Source organism: Tympanuchus pallidicinctus, unplaced genomic scaffold, assembly GCF_026119805.1.
Source record: "Tympanuchus pallidicinctus isolate F22 unplaced genomic scaffold, pur_lepc_1.0 scaffold12, whole genome shotgun sequence".
NCBI lineage: Eukaryota > Metazoa > Chordata > Aves > Galliformes > Phasianidae > Tympanuchus > Tympanuchus pallidicinctus.
Genome location: NW_026294637.1, coordinates 4,563,689 through 4,578,083, shown reverse-complemented (window position 1 = coordinate 4,578,083; position 14,395 = coordinate 4,563,689). Strand labels below are relative to the sequence as shown.

Here is a 14,395-nt window from a genome sequence, read left to right as displayed (position 1 = left end):
TCCACCGAAACAAATAGCCTAAAAAAAGGCTGCTCAGGTTTATGTATATTACTGGTAGTCTCTGCAGGCACAGTGGGATGTGTTCCTGGCACTGTCAAGGTGTTCAAATTACTGAATACAAAACTCATTCCAAGCATGCATTTTATCAAATGCCTTTAAAGTGTGCTACCTTATACTGGGAAATAGTATCTGCTTTTTTTGTTGTAAATACATCAATTGAACAGATACTGAACACCATTATACAGTAATCACACCTGCAGTTTTTTCCATATTTTCTTGTGTCCTAAGAATTCTATCTGTAAATGTAGCAAACTGTTGGATGTAAGTATGCATATTTTTGTGGGTAGGATTTGATTGCATTAAAATGTACACTTGGTGCAGTACTTTCCAGTGGGTTTGCTCACAGCCAGCTTCTGATTCTAAGGCAGTCAGTCATTAAGCTTTCCTTGAATTCTGGATAAACAATTAGTCCCACACTATGTGCTTATCTTCCATTTAAAATTATTGCCTTTTTGTAATTTCCCTTCAAAAGATCTCACATTCGATATTTATATTGGGATCTGGATTCATGTGACAGACTTTTTTCCACCCAAATTTTGGGTGTTTCCTGTAGTCTGAGGCCTGTTGGTTTAGAACCAAGGACTTAATATTTTGAGGATTGGAATTTTATTTTAATTATTGCCATTTGTAGATTGACTGAGGAACAGTAAATGCTTTTCTGTCTCAGGCAGCTGCCCTCCATATGGCTGCTGATCTCAACCTAGAAATCTACAATGTGATTGTAGTGGCACTGGGTGTTACAGTGACATAGATCTAGATGTCATCTGCATTGGCTGGCCTTTAATAATCTTTGTTTCAATGTCTGTCTTTTTGATGAGTGGGAGAAAGATGAGCATGTTTCCCTGAAGGAGCACCAGCTATTGCTAGAAAGTGATAGAAGAAACTCACTGTGTGGGACCACAAATCACAAAGTTCAACTAAAGTGGCCATCTGCTTACTGCGTCTTATAAGCTGCAGATAGTGGCAGTACAGTCAGGTATGGCAGTCTGACCTTATGGGCAGGCAAAAAAAGCAAAATAGGATGGCATGAACACCTCAGCACTTGCTGCCCTCATCGGCTGTGCCTGACTTAAATCAGTGTGCCACATACCTCATGCACCTCATTGCAAGGAAGCTTTCCTTCCCCCTCACGTTCTGGCATGCAGGCTCTTTCCCATCGTGTGCTGAAGTGAGAACCTGTGATGAATCTGTGGGTAATGGACTGTTGCTTTGACAAACTGCTCCTCTAGTGAAACACATGCCTGTCTTGGTGACGATAATAGCAAAGTGCGGATTTTGTGGAAGAAATAGAGGCTTTGAGGGCTACAGCACCAGGCTCTGAGTCTATAAATTGCTGGACTGGGATGTTCGATGCCTTTTAATATTTTCAAACATCCAGTAGAGTAATGAAAGAACTGTAGGACAATCCTGATGTGAGTCCTCGGGAGAGTTGTTTTCAGAGATCATGGGAGCTCACAACTTGTTTAAGAACATGAAGTCCTATCCAAGTAATAGCTGGAAATAAGTTGCTTGATTTTTCTGTCCCCAAAGACAAATTCTTGTAATAGCAAAAGTGTAAAATCCAACAAAGAGAGGCTTGATACTTTCAGATGCTGCAGCCACTTCATACTGGGGAAAAAAAGGCATACTGACAGTGAAACTATTTGGGGTAAATAATGAGGACAGACTTCCCAGAAATAAACTGGCATGGATTTGGCCATGAGATGTCTGATTTGTAACTTGGGAAATGAAAGCTTCTATATACTGGAGAGCAGGCCCTACCCCGGCGTGGCAATTCAGCCTCCTGAGCCGCAGGGATTTCTTTATAAGCAGTGGTATATTAAATGTGGAATCGGGTAGGCCAAAGGGACAGCAGTAAAACAGACAACGTGCAGTGACCAAAAATGAGCTCAAGCCAGACACACTAATTACTTATTGGTAATTTTGTTTTCCGATGGAGTTGGTTATTACCTCTTGCTCCTGGCAAGTTAGTGCTTTTTCTGTCACTTCAGTTTTGCATCTAGTATTTTTTTTCCAGTTTAACAGGAGTTAGGCAGAATGCAGCTTTTGTCTACTTACCTGGCTCGGTACCTTTGTCAACGTAGAGGCAAGGGGTGAATTTTTACACTGTACAAATCGATGGCATGGGCTGAGGAAGAACACTTTTAGACAGACCTGGGTCAACAAAACAGATTCATCCATCACGTCTGCCAGAATGGAAAGATAGTTGTCTTGATGCTCGGTCAATCTAAGACCTTTCTGCTGAGTCAACTGACAAGATTGCAGGTATTTGTGACAACGAGGATGCTTATCCCCTGGTAAGTGGACTGAAGACCACCTACGCGTTTGGCATTGGGTCTCCAGCTGAGGAAGCCATAAGTTGCTCTGGCACATCAGCACACTGCTGTTTGCAGTCATCTTCTCTTGTAAGTTGGGCTTCATTACCAAAAAGTAAACCAGAATAAGACAAAATAACAAAAGGAATTCTGAGGTGATAATGGAGGAAGGTGTGAGAGCCAGTAGAAAGTACAGTAAAGAACCCCATGACAAGTCATGATAAATGGGTCGTTATAAAATTCATGTTTAGGCTGCACCAGGCTGGGGATAATGCCATTCGTCATGGCAACACTGGGGCACTAATGAGCCCTCATTGCATATTCATGGCTGTGGTGCCTCTCTGCCTCCCTCCCACCCCGACCCAATGCCTGGTAAATATCTCCACCTCAAGCTGAAACTCGACTTAGGCTGCTTTTTTTTATTTGTTATGTTGCAGCAATTACACTGTAAAAGTGCTGCACAAGATTGATTGCTCTGATCTGTAGTTCAATTGTAAATTAGAATACACATCCCCCTGGGGACACACGGCCCCTATTTGTGATTAAGAAAAAAGCCCCATAATAGACTAATAGCTAAAGTTCTCTCTTTTACTTTCAGGCAATTAGCTTGATGAAATGGCCTCTTTTTGTGTACCCTGGAAGTGTAAACCGATATCATAATGAAGTATATGATGTTTATTCTATTATTTTCACCTTGCCATGTATGCAGGAATGCATAAATAATGGCTGCTTTGTCTAGTACATTTACTGATTCAGAAGTAAACTATGTCTTAAAGATGCAGCGTAAGATCCTGCAGCCTCATGTAAACCGAACACCTTGACGAGTCCCTGTGAAAACTGAGGTTCTGCCTAAAGAAATTGAAGACTGTTTTTATCCAGGTGATTAAATACTGTTCACAAGACACTTTCGTTTGTAAAGAACTTTAATTGGAAAGTCCTCCTAATAACCTTGTGAGTGGAAAAAAAATCAGGTGTCTCCATTCTGCAGAAAAGAAAACTGATGGGGAGGTGTTGAACAGGTTACACAAGTCCACACAGGACCCCCTCAGTCAGTGTTTAAGGAATCCTAGCTCTGTGGGCATATTTCAGGCACTCAGGAATGCCCTTTCCTCTCCTGTAGATGTCCTGGGTGTTCACAGAATGGCTCTGACCTCAAAGATGGAAAACTGATGTCATGGTTGCCTTCCTTCCATGAGACATAGCTGGTAAAAACTCTTTCATCTGGATCCAAGGTGGATATGGTGGTGTGTGTGAGTGTTCAGAATCATGTGTTGGATGCTGGTGTTCCCAAGACTCTCTGAACTGTCAGTCTGGAAAATAGTCATGTTGTGCAATGGCCTTGTAGCACAGTGATGGTGTTCATGCAGTTAAGCTTGAGATATTTATCTGGGAAGAAAACTGCCATATGCTGATAGTTCTATGCATACCTGCTTTTTGGCAAGAGGTGTTTCTCAAGTAGTGTTCCATTTTGGGACAGGAGTGTATTTTAAGTGAATTCTCCAGCTGACCCTGCGTTCTGTGCTCCACAGCATGTGAGTCCTTTCTTGTGAAATTAAACTAGGTAATGCAGTCTGGGAGTTCCAGCAGCTAATTCATAGGCACACACCAGAGCTCAACCAAACAAACTTCTGACCTGGGGCAGGCTCCTGCTCTTGGAGTAGTTTGGATGTCCCTTTATAGATCTATTTGCTGAGTGAGGTGTAGTCCCTAAATTGTTATCCAAGGAGTTAAGAGAAGATCAAATAGTATGGCTGGGAGGTCACGTGAAATAGGCTGAAAAACTTGCATGAGAAAGTGGCCTGATTTGTTTAATATGTGTATTATGTTACGCATACTTCATCTACAATAGAAGTAATTTCATTGGGAGTATGAAAGAGGTTCTGTAGGGGAATGTAACAGTTTGTAAATGTTTTGTTAAGAAATGCTACTGATGCAAACCTTTAAAAGGTAACACTGCACATGGCTACAATACCATATTCTGTTTAAACTTGTTCATCATTGTCTTCTTGCATGACAGCCCTGGCATTTAAAATATGTTAGGGGTGACACAATACTTTCACCTGGTGCAGGCATATATCACTGGAAGGATGTTCTCATAAACAAAGTGCTGCAGGCGATGATCTTATCGTTCTCGTCTTCCTTCTTCTCAGTTCAGTTCAATGACAAACACGTATTTCTCTTCTTTGCTCCCTTTTCTGGTCTGGAGCAGCAGGCGATGTCGCAGATCAGGAATGACAAGCACTGGTGGTGGCCTGATAGGGACAAGCAGTAGATGGGCAGTGAGCATGTGATGTTTTGTAATGTTGGGGCTGCTGCACTGATTCTACATCGTGCTGCAATTTTATAGCATGAGCAAAAGTTTACTTGTGTGCATGCCTGCACACGTGTGGTTTTTTGAGAAAGACATAAAGCAAATTAGAGCGTTCATATGTAATTAGTTCACTATTAGTGTAGTTCAGCCAAGGCGATAGGCAGGCAGTAAACTCTGAGATAGCTCAAGAGATAAAAGGACCGAGAGTGTTCTAGGGAGATCTGGAGGTAATAGTTCAGAGGAGAAATTCCTGACAAATTGAGCAGACACCTTGGGATGTTCCTGCCCCGCACCATTATCATTGCACAGTATGGCTGTGAACAACATCCCTGTGTTGGCTGCCTTGTCCCCTGCCCAAAGCCTAACCCTTCCTGGCATCTAGGGCTCTTTCACCTTGGATAGCCCATTTCTAAATTACTTAAGAGTTAATCATCATTTTTGTTTTAACACGTTAGCCTGTGAACTAAAAGTGGCTGAAAATCCCTGCTCAGACTTCCTGTCCTGTTTGTGGCAGTGTAGGAAAAATGATGCCCTGTCCTCAAAGGCACTCAGGGTCAGGCTGGACTGGGCTCAAGGCCCCCTGATCGAGTTGCAGATGTCCGTGTTCATTGCATGTGAGTTGGGCTAGATGACCTTTAAGGGCCCCTTCCAATTCAAAGGATTCTAGGATTCTGTTCCATAAGGAAAAAAAGGCCATCACCCGTGTGGAGGCTGGAACACCTCCAGGTATTTCTCTAGAAATGTAGATGACAGTGTCTAATAAAGAAAGAGTTATCACTTACCGTGTGTAAGCATCACACTTGGAAGGAAACCCAAACCCTGAGTTCCAGTATGTGCCTCTATGAAAATGTGAGCGTTTCACTAAATCTATGTGCTAATGAAAGTGACATAAGATTTTTCTCTCATTTTGTAACTAGTAGAGAAATACTTCATCCTATCCTTAGGGAGTTCTTAAGATTTCATTTTTTTCAACTAATTCTGTGACTAACCAATGCATTTAAAAGGAATGGAATGAGCACCAAATTATTTTCTTCAGTAATCTCAAATTTTTTTTTTTTTTTTTTTTTTTTTTTTTTTTTTTTTTTTTTTGCTTTCGTGTAGAAATTAAAATTTTAAACCAAAGCATATTTCAAAGCCAGTGATAATTTAGAATAGTATCTACTGAGACACTTTACATTATTTTGAAATATCACAGAATCACAGAATTGTAGGGGTTGGAAGGGACCTCCAGAGATCATCGAGTCCAACCCCCCTGCCAAAGCAGGTTCCCTATAGCAGGTCGCACAGGTAGGCATCCAGGCAGGTCTTGAACATCTCCAGAGAAGGAGACTCCACCACCTCCCTGGGCAGCCTGTTAAATATCTTTAACTTCCTTTTATTTGGGAAGCCTCTTGAAAACTGATTTGTTCTCTCCAACCCTTTTTGCCTGTTTGGCATTATTATCCCATACAAAGTTCTCATGGAAGACCTCAGGCACAGACCATATATATCATGTAATATCTCACAGTGGTTTTGTTTGGGATGGATTCTGAGGAGGAATTACCAAACTTTGTCCCTCAGCACTGACCTGACTTATTTCTGTTAACATAAGCATGTTAGGAAGCTTTGCAAAGCATTGCCCACTTTCTAAGCCAGTGTACGCGAGTTCCAGTGCACATCCTTCTGTTAGAAATCCATCCTACAAGTTGCATGAAAAAAGAAAGGTGAGTGGTATCAACGGAGCTGCACTCATTGAATTCTAAAGCTTTTCTTCATATGATTGTATCTGTTGGTGTTCTTGGGAGAATACCACAATTTGACTGTGTTGCCTAACATGTATATTACTTCTTAAGCCTCTTTTGCTCCTTGCACTGAAGTGAGCACACATCTTCAGAATGTTCTTCATATTGCTCGTCATTCTATAAACCTCTACCACCTCCTTTCCCAGAGTTCTAAATGTATGTCGTTTTTTTTCTCGTGTGGAAGCAGATGCGTAGTTACCCACAAGACATCTATTAAACAACTGTTGCTACTGAGACTGAAACTCTTCCAAAAATTAATTTAAAATAATCCTAAATGTGCAAATATCCAATGATCAGGCAGATCTGTAAAACCTGCCCCGAGCAAAATCATGCAATTAGAATAATGCTCGTAAGTGTTGGACTCTTAAAACTTTAATAGATCATTTTAATGGAAGGAGTTATTAAAATTTGTATTTGATTTGCATTATTACAACACTTAATGCACTATGGAAAGTTGAGTTCATGAGAGAAGTACAGCACAAACCAGATTCTTACTATGAGTTGAAGCTTTAAAGAAAGAGCATGTTCTGCCTGAATTTTCCTTAGTTTTATTGCTCTTCTAAATGGATAAAAACACCTATTTTATCATAGAAATGGCCAGGCAAATTGCTTGAGATTGATATAAAGCCTCAGAAGAGTGATTTGAGAAGTGAAAAAATCCTTCCCAATGTTGTATTTCACGTATGAGAAGTGCTGGTGTTCTGATCATAACTGCTATCAAAACATCTTCAGCTGCAGAGTTTCTGTAGGTGATTTAGGGAAAAAAAAGTGTTATAAAGAAATTCATGACTCTTTAGCAGGCATTCCTTAGTTTGTTTGTTTCAAGCAGACTAATTTTTGCTTGACTTCTTTTCTGTTGGACACTTACCCTCCCCAGTGCGTTTATGAAATTACCCGTTTCATTAGTGTTCCATCTTCAGCAAACCTGTTGCACAAATATCTTCCATAATGAAAAGCAGAGGCTGGAATCGACAGAATTTCCATCATTCCCAAAGATTTTGAAATAATCCTGCGAGGGTTGTGTATAAATGCATATATAAATACAAATAAAAGCCATAGAAAACCATAGTCTCAAAGTGGAACAAGGGATGCAGTGAACTTGTTTTTATTGCTGTGTATTTCATTTTGTGTTCTTTAGAATCCCCAAGAAGGGATGTGCTCCCCATGACCCTCATGCACGTTGTCAGATTCAGTGTTTCAGTGTTTAGACTTGAGTTGATTTAAACTACTATAGGAGCACTCTGAGTTTTTCAAGGCAGCTCAGATGTTCAGAAACAGTGTCTGTGTGTACAGACATTCTGTCTTTTAAGAGAATTGTGCCAATGAATTGGAAGAAGGAGAGTAGTTATCTTAAAAATAGAAACAGTGTCCTGTAGAAAAATATTGTCTACCTTCTGAGCTTACTATATGGTAAAATTCAATAATCAGGCTCTTAGCAGGTGTAAATCATCACAGGAATGATGCTGTGATGCTTTATATGATATTACCCAATTGTCTTGCTGGTAATTAAGAATATCCTCGATGGAATAAGGACCAATGACAGAAGAATGTGTGAGTTGATATTGTCTCAGCACACAAGTGGTAGACAGAAATATTCATGTGCCTAATCTTACACCTTGCCTACACATGATACCCAGCGGGCTGAAGTAATAGCCTACAGTATAATCTTGGAAAAGGCATTTCTAACAGACTGAAAGTCTTATGGGTCTTCTGTAAGTTTCTTGTAATTATACATGGCAACACAAAATGAAAATAAGCTAACAGACAAGCATTTAGAAAATGTTTCTTTGAAATTGTTTCTTTGAGCTTCTCCTAAAAATCCAGGGCATACTATACTCAAATGTTCTCAAAGCCCTATTTTTTTTATTTCAGCCAAAGAAAATCAGCATCTCTTATTTTTCCTCTTTCTTTTCATGGGTTTCTCTGTATTCCACAGCCCAGGGAAACAAATGCAATTTCTATTACTCCTGAAGGTAATGAAGTCAACCTGATAAAATGCAGCAAACCTTTGTACTGAATTTCTAGTGTAAGTTTCAGGGGAAAACTGAGATGTCTACTTCTTAATTAAATAGTCACTTCCATGAAGATCAGCATAAGCCGTGCTGTCTGCTACAGTGCAGTTCCTTTAACCTAATGAGTCTTTTCCAAAATCAAACTTTTCATTGTGAAGCAGGTGCTTCCTCTCCTCAGTGCATCTCTTCTGATTATTACAAGAAGTTTTATTATTTAAACAGCCTCTTTAAGGAGGTGTCTATTTTGAGATATGTAATCTCATGGCTGGGATCTTGGATGTAGATGAAATGTGCTCGTAGTTTTCCCAGTATTAAACGGACTTTTGAAATCACTTGGTTTTTAATTCAAATCAATTTGCTCTGGAAATGGCAGGTCTAAATTCCATTTAAACAGTTATATTGCTGGTCATCTGTTCCCTGTTTTCTCACTTGCATTATTATGATCAATTTTGCTTCTGCTATCCCAAAAAAATACTTTAGGAATAGTCAACAGGGGGATGATGGGAAGCACAATGCATAACAATGAATGATGTTTGGATGCATGTGTTGCAAGTATCCTGTAAGACTCATGATGACATTGAAAGACCAAACCCAACAGACGAAGATGTGCACACAAAAGAAGTCTTTGGAAATCTTTATTGCAGATATCTAAAAGGTATTTCTAGATCAGATGAAATCAAGAAAGAATTAGGATGTATATGACTAGCACTTATCTCATGTATGCTGTATAAGGCAGAAAGTACTGTGTAAGAGGTCACAGAGCAAGAACCACTACCTAAGGCATCAAGTGCAAACGTGTTACAATCAGAAGATTTTTTTTCTGAGGAGTGGGGAAAAAAAAAAAAGTAGTAGAAATACTTGAAACCATTAAAGCCAAATGTGGGTGGCTCTGTGCAAGGCTTCTGGGATGTCCCTCTGGAAGCTCTGCTCAGGCTTCATCTCAACAGCTGCACAGTCTAAGCAGGGAAATATTGGATATTAGCATTTTTCTGAAGCCACTGAATGTATTTAGGCTCTTTTTTGACCTATTGGTATCCTGAGTTCTCTTGTAACTTCTCTTAGCTTATTGTCCTTTATTAATACATGAGTACCCATGTATGAAGACTGGTGAGATGCTACTGTTGTAAAAATGTAAAAGGCTGATGTAACAGAAAAATATTTTGTATAGAGAGTAAACACTGAACTGCTATTAAATGAGTAGATCAAATGATATCTTGTGTGGGCCCAGTGAACTCAACTCAATTTATGCATGTTGGAGTTTTGCAAATCTCTGGACTTTTATTCAGCAAAGCAGATGTGCCAGTGGGGGTGCTGGTGACCTCACCTCTGAAAAACAGGTATTTTACATGTTGCTCTCCTGCTGAGTGTGAGAGAAATCTCAGTCACTCAGCTTGTCACATCTGCATCTCATGTGGAAGCTGTGAAGATGTAAGTGATGTTAGGAATAAAATCTGTATTTTGGACATAAACTAGTTACTTTTAACAGGTAAAGTGCAAATCCACATTGTGACTCAGATGTATTAGCTATAACCCTGCTTTAGCCCGAAGAATTACTTGCATCCAAGGAAGCCTACCTCAAGGAATTCGTCATTCTTTTGGCAGAAGTGATGGTTTGGCTAAAACTTTCCCCTGCAGGGAAAGCCCCACGGCTTTTTCCTGGCTGAGCAGTGATGCAGGTAGGAAGGAATAGGTTTGTCTACTCCTGCCAAGCCTGCAGCAATCAAGAGGTGGGCAATGGTGATGGGATAGGAAAAGGGTTGTGCTGTCACTGTGCTCCTAGAGGAACAGAGATGTGGCAGAGCACTGACAGCACTGACACAAGCACAGGGCAGCTATGTGACATTCAGCTGTGGCGTGAGGAAACCAGTTTGTCATTGCATCACTTAACATGTGATCTCAGGCCAGAGTGAGGTGCACCTGTGGGTGCAAGAGATGATGTTGCGTCTTGAATGCTGTACTCGGATTCTGCAGATTTTCTTGTTTTCAGCCTCAGCTTGAAAAATGTGGTGAAATTGTCAGTTACCAATACTCTTTCATAGACAGTCCAGCCAAAGAAAACAAAGCACCTCTCCCTGCCTGCTCTCCCAATTACTGCCAGAAGGTACCAGGGCCACAAAATACATGGGAGCTCCCATAACCCAGGACTCCTTGGCCTCAGAACTACATGAACATGAAGAAACATGTCCTTAGCCAGAATTATCTAAGCTATGAATGAAGTTTGTGAATATTTGTATAACAGCACTGTGTTGTATCCTAAAAATATATTTTGAGTGTTGTTGAGAACACTAGTGTGTATGATTCAAAGAGTAACCAAGTATGTTGAAACATGTATGAAAAGCACAGAAGAGACAAGAGAAGGTATTGATAAAGGCACGAGAAAAAAAGAACACCTGTAGGGACAGCTAGAAGGATGGCCAATGTGATAGGTAAAACGAATCCTAATTGTTTATAAGATGGAAAAATGTGTTTCCATCATCGAATCTTTCATTCTCTCCAATGTTACAGTCCTTTTTCTACTGTCTTTATGCAGATGGAGCACTGAGGTTCTCCAGATATTCTTTCTTCTCCTGTATAAGATGTCCTTTACGCTTTGATGAGATCACTGGTGTATTATTCATTTCATTTTTTCAGAAAGAATCCAGGAACCACAGTGAGGTCATGACTGTAGTAATGTCTGAAAGGATAGTTTTATGGAGGAAAGAAGTTGTCCTCTCCTTCAGTAAAACAGTAAGGAAATTTGTGGCTCTCAAGTGTGTTGGACAAGTTAAGGTTTGTTTATTTTTTCTGTTGTGTATCATTTGCAGAAGGCAGCCAGCTTCATACTCTTATTTCCTACATGTTACATTAATCCAGGCTTGCAGGGAAAGCATCCTGCAAAAGCTGTGCTCCATTTTATTTTGAAAACCTGGTAGTTCCCCAGTCATACAGTCAAGTGGAATTATTTGTGGAAAATCAGATTCCTCTTCTGGAGCTGAATGTCACATCATTAGAGCCTCATCATTCAGAGAGTGGGTGCCGTGCTGAGAATGTCATAGCTCCCTTGTTCAAGGAGAACAATCCTTGGGGCATCCCCAGTCCCGTGGTATTGCTTTTTAATATAAAGCATCTGTGCCTCATTGATCAATGGAAAAATGCCAGATAAGGATTTAGACTGTGACATTTCAGGCAATGACAGCAATTTGGAAGTGCCAAACTTTCACTGTTGTTCTGATTTTACCTCTGGTCTTTTCTGCTTTGTTTGTAAAGTGAAGTGGCAAGGCTTTATGGTATGATTCTGAAAGGACTCTAGATGGATTTAGTGCTTGAAAGAAATATGTGGGCAGAAGGAATAATATGCTTTGCCTTTACCATGGTCAGTGTATTGTATTTTAATGTGCTCTAATGAACTTAAAAATGACTCCCCAGTGTGCTTGCTCCTTAGGTCATAGGGCTTATTTTGAGTTTGCTGTCTTCCTGGATTCTTGAGATAATTCCCCCCGGATTTGCTGGGTCAACAACAAAGTGGAGATAACAAATACACTGCTGCTTTAAGCCAGTGCTATGCTTTCTCCCTCTTTGCTGTGAGGATTTATGCGTGCTAACAGTTACACTGCTTGTAACTTAACAACTTCAGGGTATCTGTGACACGCAATGTAAAACCAGTTCTCCTTTCATACCTAGAGACCAAACATCCTGGATAATCTGGGACAGATGCCACAGGTTTCATTTTGCTCAAAGTTTGAGTGTGTTAGTTACCCAGGAGGGAGTGGGAGACTAATTGCAGCGTTGATGGTGATAGGGAGCCATGTGTACTGAATGCTGTTACAAGCCAAGAAGAGCCCACTTTGAGGTGACAGTAACATGCATGGCTACAGAAAGACTACATGGCTATAGTAGGTCTTCCAATTTAAAAAGGCTAATTAATAATTCTTAATGGTCTGTGGCTTTCTGCATATTTTGGCAGGCTGAGGGAGGTGAGGAAACAGGTTACATTGCATTGTTTGAAATTACAGGGTTTTAAATTGTTTAAACGATAAGCACATAGGGTTTCCACACCAGATTTGAGACATTTGTTCTCTTCTATTTGTACTAAAATTTCAGGTTGAGCTCACATTGTCATGCTATTCAGACTGCTTCCCAGACAAGCTAATTTGTCTACCTGTGTTCCATTTTAGGCCCTGGTTTTAATTTGAGGATGATTCCTGCTAATACCAAAGACTGGAGAGGACATCCATTAAAAGTCTACACAGCAATTGAAATGGAAAATTCCAAAAGAAACCCTATTAGAGTTTTTCTCCATCAAATCAACATTACAGACTTCTTATGCATTTCTTAATTAGACATTGATATTAACTGGACTGTTGCATGATTTAGATCTAGCTCTTAATCTCAGCTATTCTATGCTGCTGTAGTTTTTATGACATCCAACTAGCGACTGCTTTATGCATTAATCTATCTGGAAAACCACCTTCACATTTTTTGTCTTTTTTTAGAAGAATAAAGGCCCCAAGAAGGAAATGAAAGCTTTTGGGTTCAGCCATTAGTAATTTTCTGCTTAGTATTTGAAAAATTGCTTATTTTAATTGCTTCATAGAAGAAAAAGATATCAAAGCTAACGTTCTTTCTCTCCAAACTTTGTAATTATTTCTCTCAGACTCTTATTTGAAATGCCTTGAAAGGATTTTCATTGAAATGTAGATTTCTTCTCTTTCAAAAGTACTTTTATTCCCTCGTATTTTTTTCCTCTTTTTTTTTTTTTTTTTTTTTTTTTTCCCCCAGTGCCTTCCTCTCCAGTTTTAGGGCAAAATACATGGAGTCCAGTGTCTGGACAGGGCAGCACATTGCACACAGATGTCACTTCAGTGCCAGCTTCTTTTAAACTAACTCCCTTGTGGTAGAGACCGTGATAGCAGCCAGCCATTGGGTCCTAAGCATGGTGTCCGCAGGCTTACTCTGTGCATTGAAGTCATAGCTGTTAGACTGGGTGTACCAGAGTCCTGCTCCTTTTGAAAATTGCTATGGGATTTGCTTATTAATTATCACTACCAAAGTGAGGGGAACCTAATGGCAAAGTTTTATAAATGTTTTGTGCCCCAATCTGAGTTTGGGGCTTGTGATGAAGTCTGGAGACGGATAAATTCTGTAGTTTCAGGTTCTGTTTGCAGCTGTATAATCCCTGAATATCCTGATCTGGGATGGAATTTGCTAGCCAAACCCTGCCATTAGTTCTGCATTGTATATAAACTCCAGCACAGAGACTCAGACCTATGTTGGCCTCATCAGTAATCCCTGATACCAATAGAGCAATAGTAGCAAGTTCTTTATTTCACCTATACATTTTCAGAGAACATTATTTACTCATAGATTATGATCTGGTCAAAATGATCTATACATTCATTATGTCTGGAGTGGGCTTTCATAACTCACCCTATCTAAGAATGAGGCAAAACTCACATTTGTTTATAGTGCAGCAGTTCTGCTCAGCAAAAAAGGCACAGAGGAAATACTGTCCTGTGCGCCCTGTGCTCTGCTCTGGGTCCCAGGTGATTTCTCATGCCAGTTCAAAAGCATTTTCGAGAGCTCCACAAGAACAGGGTCCTGACCGCTTCGGAGAACCCCTCAAAATACAGCTGTTCTGTCTGCAAAGGGGTCTGCAAGGCTTCCTCCACTGTGGCTGAGCTAGGGGGAATCTTCCTAGTGGAACAAAACCTTTTGAGAAGAAAAGGTTGAAATGAAGCTAAAGCATTCTCAGTATCAGATTTTACATGTGTTTTTTGGTGGGGGTTTTTTTGTGTGTTTTTTTTTTTTTTTTTGCAAGAACACAACAGGGAGAAATAGAACAAGAAAATGAGCCAGAGGAAGATGGAGAGATGGTCTATTAGGCAAGGCTACTTTTTTACCCTCTGAATTTGCAGTCCTGATAGGCATCTTTATTCA

General features: G+C 40.1%; 1 long non-coding RNA gene across 18 annotated transcripts in view; it reads right to left on the bottom strand.

The window, feature by feature from the left end:
• Nucleotides 1-3,280: 3,280 nt before the first annotated feature.
• LOC128075333 (uncharacterized) overlaps nt 3,281-14,395 on the bottom strand; it is a 40,218-nt gene continuing 29,103 nt past the window's right edge. For 11 of the 18 annotated variants that reach the window (XR_008203764.1, XR_008203751.1, XR_008203750.1 and 8 more), the window contains one exon: nt 6,041-7,476. This is a non-coding gene — a long non-coding RNA (uncharacterized LOC128075333). Of the gene's footprint in view, nt 4,628-6,040; nt 14,168-14,395 lie in introns of those variants that run through there. The other 7 variants (XR_008203757.1, XR_008203765.1, XR_008203758.1 and 4 more) reach the window with 7 other exon arrangements.